The sequence below is a fragment of the Notothenia coriiceps genome, unplaced genomic scaffold (genome assembly GCF_000735185.1).
Source record: "Notothenia coriiceps isolate Sejong01 unplaced genomic scaffold, NC01 NC01_scaffold00034095, whole genome shotgun sequence".
NCBI lineage: Eukaryota > Metazoa > Chordata > Actinopteri > Perciformes > Nototheniidae > Notothenia > Notothenia coriiceps.
The window spans coordinates 30874-38596 of record NW_011366796.1 but is presented as its reverse complement, the minus strand read 5'-3'; the positions used below and the strand labels follow the sequence as shown (position 1 = coordinate 38596).

The window sequence follows — 7723 nt, the reverse complement described above, 5'->3', positions numbered from 1 at the left end:
TCCCCCTCTCTCTTTCTCTCCCCCTCTCTCTCTCTCCCCTTCTCTCTTTCTCTCTCCCCCCCTTTCTCTCGCCCTCTCTCACTCCACAGTTATTTGGCTGGCTCCTTGTTTACTCAGATTTAAATTGTCAGGGAAAGCCAAGTGAGTTTAAACAAACACATGCGCACACAGGCATACACCAATCAAAATTGGCTGGCATCAAGGCACCACATCACATCATTGCTAAAACACCAACAGCACCAGTATCTGATCCTCATACACTAGACCAGAGATTATCGCTTTAAATTATGCTGACATAAATAAATCCTTCAAATCTGTGTGTGTGTGTGTGTGTGTGTGTGTGTGTGTGTGTGTGTGTGTGTGTGTGTGTGTGTGTGTGTGTGTGTGTGTGGCAGATGAGACGAAGGCTTAGAAGGAGTGATAGTGAAATGAGAGTCAGACTGTACTTCATTTGTTATCGTCATTATTTGCTCTAATGGTCAGATATGGTTTCCCAGGAGCACTTTGTTGCCTCTAACACTCAGTGGGAGCAACAAGCTCTCAGTAATAATGGCTAGAGAGGGGAATACCAGGATAACTCCTCCAACTTATCTGGTTGGTAGCCAGCCTGTATCTCCCTGGGGCAGCACACACTGTCTGTCTGACCTCAACTGAACTGAACTCATCTGCAACAGTAGTCTCACTGCTGATGATGTGGAGCTGCAAGCGAGCTAAAGAGTGCAACAGAGCAAAAGAGGAGGGGGAGCAAGAGAAAGCAATTCCCTTTACATGCGTCTGGTGAAAAGGCATAAGTCAAGTCACCCCCTACATTTCATTGCTGTAACTAATGCAGGAATTACTCGCAACGCAAAAGCTAACATATTTCCATACCTGATTGAGAATACCTTTCAGCGTCTTTAAAAGCACATTGTAACTTACATAACATTTAGCATAGCATTTTTTTTTGTATGCGTTACTTCTGTCTTGATGAAAGTAACATGAGAGGATTGATTTCAAATTCAAAACTGCATGCTCAATATAAAGCTACATTCAAGAGATAGTTGGCTTAGCTTAGCATAAGGACTGCTAAACACTAGCCAAAGCAGAGATCCAAATGTGTCGATAACAGAAGATTAGTTTGTAAATAGTTCACCTTTTCCTTCCCTCTCTTTGACTCTTTCAAACACATATTAGGGTTAGTTTGGATGATGGAATCGGAAGAGACAGAAACGAAGACAAAGGGATAGTAAACAATCAGAGTGAAATCCATGTGAAAAAGAAACAAGAAGGGAAACAAAAACATTTCAGATCTAAAGTTGGGGAATAAAAAACGACAGCATGGACTGATGGAAGGGGCAAGGAGGGACAGATAAAAAAGGGCAGGAAATAGAGGGAGAAACACAAGAAAGGCAAAAAGAGAGTGGGTGCTCATTCGCTCCCACTCTCTTAGGCATGGCTAGACAAAGTGAGGGAAATGATGGATTTGGCATCAGGGAGCAAAGGTAGAGAAAGAGTGAGATGAGTTTGGAAAAAGGGTTCAGCAAAGGCCTAGGATCCAATCAAAAGACTGTTTTTGATTCTGTTTTTCATTTCACCCAAAATAATGTTTCAATAGTTCCTTGCTTATAGCTAAGCACTAACCTTGGTCTTTGAATGGGAACTCGTTTTGAGCAGAACACTTCTCTGTGGCCCCAGATGAACTGTGCAAACTCACTGCAGCTGTAGCTGGGGAACCAACAAGCGTGGCTGGATTAGCTATCCTGGTCTAACCCCCGTGAAGAATCATTCACACTTTTTGAAAATGTGGTTCAGAGCCAGATGCTTTATTGTTTAACATTGCCTGAGACATTTGAAACCTAAATGTTAGTTGCATGATTATTTAGTCAGGGGCCTTGTTTCAGTGGACCACATTATTTGTGAAATCTGAAGAATGTTTTGTTTGGTTTGGAATAATTTGGGTTAGAATGACTAAATAAATCATTCTGGAGCGTATATTCTAGTTACGCAGGAGACACAACACAGGAGACACAACAACTAGAAAGTCAGATGTTTTTGGATTGACCCATCTACCCAGACCTCCTTATGCAGATTTTAAAGGATATAAATGGAAATTTGTTGTATGAGGACATACAAATTGTTTATGAGAACATCCAACTGAACCCTAACTTTTGCATGGGTTTTATTGCCAAGTATACACGGAATGTATTTAACTATGAACGCTTTTTGGAGGTTGTGGCATTAATACTGAATATTCAAACACAGCATTTATAATTTATATTATTTTCTATTTATTAGCCATTTTGTAGGTCTTAAACAAGGTGCAATATGTTATTTCCTATTCTATCATTTGTATCCTGAGTAGATACAAATTGAAGCCCAGAAAGTCTTTCTCAAACTTTTTAACATTTGTTTTGAAAAGCTTACTTTTTTGACAGCTTGCTGTCGATTTGGGGGATATAATTCACCTTGAAAACTCAGAAATAATGCTACAGTATGGGACACTGATGCAAACGTCAGTAGGAGTAGCAACAGTCATAAATATAGGATATTATACCGCAGCAAATTTGACTGAAACTTCAGCTCCGTCCAGTAATTCTCAGAAGAAATAAAATATTGATTAAAACCGATGTAGCGAGTTTGAGTTGTACAAAAACCGAAAAACAGTGAGTTCTACACACTGTGTGAGGTCTCAGTGGTAGCGGTGTTTACCAGAACTGAGTAAGAGGAACCATCAAAAAAAGAAACTGCTCACAGTACTGTATAGACACGCTTTGTTACCATCACATACAGTGTCCCAAGTTCATATTAAATGCATAAAGTGAAACTAGCATATGTGTAAAATTCCTCAGAGACAGAATTGTTTTTCATACGCAGTACAACAATACTAACAGCAGCTGAGTGTGTACGAACATGTATAACTTTCTCAAACACAAATACGAAGTCTGCTCCAAAACACTAACTTGCATATACACATGAAATCTGTAACACATATCTAAACCTGCATGTATCAAGCTTTTCATAAAACTCATACATTTATACATTAGTCTCTCACATGAACACACGTGCAGTGCGGCTGTCTGCCTCCCACATGCAGTGTTTGTGACGCATAGGAAAAGTCATTAGACCCGCACTTCCTCTCCAAACAGAAGAGAAAGAAGTAAAGAGCGTCTTACATGAAACACACAGGAAATGTGTGGGTGACTGACTGGATGTGTGTGTGTGTGTGTGTGCATGTTCGTGTGTGTGTGTGTGTGTGTGTGTGTGTGTGTGTGTGTGTGTGTGTGTGTGTGTGTGTGTGTGTGTGTGTGTGTGTGTGTGTGTGTGTGTGTGTGTGTGTGTGTGTGTGTGTGTGCGTGTGAATGTGTGTGTGTATGTGCGTGTATGTATGATTGTGAGTGTATTGGTCTGAAGTTCTGCTCCCAAGGCTGGTGACCAATGGCTTGTAATTGCTCGCCTTTGATTGCTTTCATTGAGTAGACTACAGCCACAATTACAGCCAATTAGAACACACAGCTCATGGTCAGCCTGCTCAGTACACACATGTGTTCTAGTGGGTCCATCATTTGTCCAAATCCTATACCCCTTACTTTCAGAGAAACATTTGACTTGAGAGTAACCACTATAATTATGTATATATTATGTATTCTTTGGAAACCTTTATATTTTAACATTTGCAACAACGTTGGATGTGCATTGTAAAACTATCCCACATTTCACAAAACGTAATTATTATAACAGCCTACCAGATTCGATTAAAAGCAATATTATGAAAAGTATTATGAATAAAATATTACTGTAGGAATGATTTGTTAAGCTTTAAAGAAAAACACATAACAATTATGGCTTGTATCTCTGATATTTGAGTTTGTGTGCTGCATCATGCTGGATGTGTTTTGACACAAGCATGTATTTGGCTTCAACTGAAGTTTCATTTCCCCCTTTGTAAGGTACACACAGTTGGAGCTTCTGCTTTTTATGGTTGTAATTGTGTAATGTGTGTGTATGTAAAGAGATGTGTGTGTGTGTGTGTGTGTGTGTGTGTGTGTGTGTGTGTGTGTGTGTGTGTGTGTGTGTGTGTGTGTGTGTGTGTGTGTGTGTGTGTGTGTGACGTGTGTGTGACGTGTGTGTAGTGTATGTAGTCTTCTACAAATTGGCCTATAGTCAATTAAAAGTAGAAGGGCAATCGAAGAGCCCAGACCTCCATCAAGGCCATTTCCATAAGTGAAAATGAATGGGTGTATCCGCCCCATGATTCGGATTGGTTCCAAAATGTAATGGGTTTTTCCTTGGCACACGCTCTGCCCTTTCACCAAGTTTCACAAAAAATGGAACATTAGTTTTCTTTTTTCTGTAATTCTGCTTACAAACTGAAAAATAAACCACCCTAACCATTGGCAGAGCTAATAAATAGACCATAGAGCGAGCTATCGTAACAATGACAGGAAGAGAGGAAAATATCGAAACAGTCAGAGGGTGAATCCTGGGGTTTGAACATCTGCTGAAGCTTCAGGAAGCTCAGTCACTTTATGGCTGAAGGTTGATGTCTTACCTGTCTGCACTAAATCATGCCAACATTTTAACCGAACATCCACACGCATATACATGAACACACACACACAACAGATAGGTGAAGGACAGCTTTTTTGTGTGAAAGAGTTCTCCTCCTCACACACACAAACATACAAGTGGATTAATTTTGACACCGCGTCTCCAAGCCTACCTATGAACATCTGTCTCCACAGCAGGATCCAAACTGCTAATAAACATGCAAAGGCATCCCCCCACACACACACACACACACACACACACACACACACACACACACACACACACACACACACACACACACACACACACACACACACACGATCTTTATTTCTCTCTGCCTGTATCACACTTGCACACCTTCTTCAGTTAAAATAGATAGGTACTTTTGGCACAGTCTCTATGTGTTACTGGTTGAAGTGTTAATACACACCTGTATCCACAGCCATAAGACATCCTCATCTCTTTTTTTATTCACCAGTTTTTTTCACCTTCAGGAGACAGAACTATTCATGTCCAGGCAAATCATGTTCATACTAATCCTTATCTAATAATAAACTGCATCATACTGTACGTGTTGTATGAACTAAGACACCTGTTTCCAGTTATATTCCCTGGGGTTTATCTGTCTTCACTGCTAACAGTAAACAGTCTCTTGGATGTTGTTTCTTGGCATGTAAAAAAAGAAAAAGTGCTGTTTGTGCACCTCTAAATATTCCGCACAGAGTTGGAAGTCCCTCCCACACAGCAGACAAAACATGCAGGTGTTACTAACTGTCGTCTTAGACTTTGGAGCTTAAGGGTTAACCGTTTGCATCGCCCTCTTTAAAGGAACCGTTTTATTCCGCCTTTGAAATGGGTTTGGAGGATGCAGTGTATGTGTCTGTGTAAATGTGTGTGTGTCACAGGTTGGAGTTCTGTTTATTTAACCTTGAAAAAAAAAAAATATTTGTGATCTACCTAAAAGTGCATGACAACTATGTGCTCCACATCCCCATTAGGTTTTATTTAAAATGTGAAGAGCCCTGGAACATACTTTCTGTTTGAAGGGGATACTGTGGTGAAAGTTCATTGCAAAGTGCAAAATCCAAATACCATTAGGCCAAAAACTGCCTAAAAACATTGCATTTTGACACTTTCAACATTATCTTAACCTTTTATGCACAAACTTACAATCTCTGGGTTTGATTATCGATGATTATCAGTGGTAAGTGTTTAATACTTTTCACTAGTAAACACTTGGTTTTTTGGATTTCTGAAATCAATAGGTCAACTTTTCCTGTTGCTAACTGTAAACCACCGAGACACAAGTAGTGTCACGGTTACTTTTTAAACTGTTGCAGTTTGAATGTCAGTGACAGCTGTGTACAACTGTGCATAGTTGGGTGCAACATGAAGGAAGTAACAATGTGTTGCAATTCTCCTTCTGTCCGTTACTTTGATTGATTATATCATCCACTTCTGCTTACACATTATCCGTTCACCTTATGGCGCATTCACACTACAGCGCGGAGCTCGCTTTAAGCGTGCCGAGCCGTGCGGGGCCTGTTTTTGGTTGCGCTTACACTTGGCCTAGTTCCGGCCCGGGGCTACTTTTTCACCTTTTCTCTGGCCCGACTAAATCGTGGTTCTATCGAGGCCAACAAACAGGGCTGAGTCGGGCTGAGTTTGCTAAACTAGAGAGAGAATCGCTGTCAAGGGGGCTACAACTACAACAAGATGAACATATTTTACCGTGATTTAATTGTAAACCCTGTGTGCCTTGGCACGTTTCATGATGCCGAAGTAACAACATACTGATACCGGTTAGTAAAAACCATGAATTAATGCTTTGACAAGTCTGCAGACAGACGGCAGGCGAAAAACCTTTTAAAATGCGTGTTTTCTAAATGGAGCTTGGCTAAGCTAACGTTATATATGCTCCGACCATCCACACTCACAACAACGGCCTATAGAGACATAAATAAACCAGCGACTGTATTCGCCATGACACAGGCAGTCTGTGGTTTGTAATTGTTTAACTTTTGTCTAGTTTCTGAACAGATATGAAGAGCTGTGAGCTCTGAGTGCTAAGAGCTAACGGCTGTGTTGTTTTTCTGGGGCGCTCATTGAAGATGACGTCACGGCTCCGCCTACATTGCGTTACTATAGATACTACCCCAGTTCCTAAACTGTAATGTGAGCGCAGCATTAAAGTGAGCCGGGCCTAATAAGGCCTAACCAGGCCGAGCGAGGCCTGCAGCGTAAATGCGCCATTATATCTACACATTTAATTATTAATTCATAATGTTTTTGTCTGGTAGAAAACACAAGAGGATATGTTCTTACATTTAATTAAACCGCTGGTATCAGACATTTCCCTAAAACACTGCTAAAACACATGTTTATTAATAATTTGTATGTGCTTTAATGCATTCAATATTACCATCTAATTACATCATAAATGCAGGGAACACAGTGGCTGTAATTTAAAAAGGTTATTAGTGTATATTGCCAGTAAAAAAACACATTAGCTTACCTTGGCAATCCAATTCCCCTGTACATTCCCATTGTAGGGGTCTGGAACCAGGGAGGATTCCTCCAGTGTTAATTAAACCGTCTGTCTTGGAGACAATTAAGGTCATGATCTCCCAGACCTCACCACTCCCACACTCCCTGAGAAGAAAGGAGAGAAGAAAAGAGACTTAATGAAGGAATAAAAGGATGAAACGACTTAATGAATCGCCTAACGAGGCCTGCGGCCGTTTAATAAGGGCTTATTAAAGCTTAATTAGAGCAATAATCCAGCTTGTTTGGAGTCAGTCAGTGTTGACTTGTGGCTGATTGTGATTTTATGGTAACTGCGTAAACAAGGAAGCATTGTCATTCCACAGGAAGGAAGACAAGTTTGACAGTGTGTGTGTGCGTGGTTGCGTGCGTGTCGGGTACAACAAAGAGGGATTCTAAAAAAGATTAGGTGAGAGCTTCAGGTGAGCTTTCAATTACATAGAGGTCCTAAAGTCACAATCTGGCCACATGTCGAAGTCCAATTCAAACACTATCCCACCTCTTTCCTGAACATGACAAAACTGAACCCAAAGCAGTTCTAAATCACGTAGTAACCTTTTGGTGTGGAAAGTAGGGTAAATGCGGAAGTGCCTTCAATTGCCATTCTCTAATGGCCAGCAGAGGGCAACTGCACTGGGTGCAAAAATAAATC

The 7723-nt window shown here is 40.7% G+C and overlaps 1 long non-coding RNA gene across 1 annotated transcript in view; it reads right to left on the bottom strand.

Annotated features, from left to right (window-relative positions):
* The window catches only part of LOC104961967 (uncharacterized), a 24745-nt gene extending 17571 nt beyond the window's left edge, over positions 1-7174 (bottom strand). The window contains exon 1 of the long non-coding RNA XR_800159.1: positions 7043-7174. This is a non-coding gene — a long non-coding RNA (uncharacterized lncRNA). The remainder of the gene's footprint in view (positions 1-7042) is intronic.
* Positions 7175-7723: the final 549 nt, after the last annotated feature.